This window comes from Homarus americanus, unplaced genomic scaffold (assembly GCF_018991925.1).
Source record: "Homarus americanus isolate GMGI-L3 unplaced genomic scaffold, GMGI_Hamer_2.0 scaffold367, whole genome shotgun sequence".
In the NCBI taxonomy this organism is placed as follows: domain Eukaryota; kingdom Metazoa; phylum Arthropoda; class Malacostraca; order Decapoda; family Nephropidae; genus Homarus; species Homarus americanus.
The window spans coordinates 12,673,356-12,673,720 of NW_024743709.1; positions in this window are offsets into that span (position 1 = coordinate 12,673,356).

Below are 365 nucleotides of genomic sequence, written 5' to 3' on the forward strand. Positions count from 1 at the left end.
GCTGTTCGACCATAGACTGAGGAATGTTTTGTAGTACGATTTTATTAATTTGGCTTATGCCAGGTGCTTTGTTCTTGAAGCTTGCTATTGTTTTTTCAATATCATTTTGAGTAAATGGAGCAATTATCGGGTTATTGATGTTTAATGAATTGAGGTTGATTTTCCTGGTAGGTTTCCATTTCTCTGTGTTCTGGCTCATATATGTTCTAGATGCCTGTTCTGTTTCTTGGCAGAAGCTTCTATTGTCTTCGTCGTTGATTCTGAATATGTCTTTCCAGTATTCTCTAAATATTGGTTCTTTGTCGTGTGGTTCTGTTGCCTTTCCGCCGTTTTTGTCCTTTATGTAGCTAGTTTCTTCCGAATTA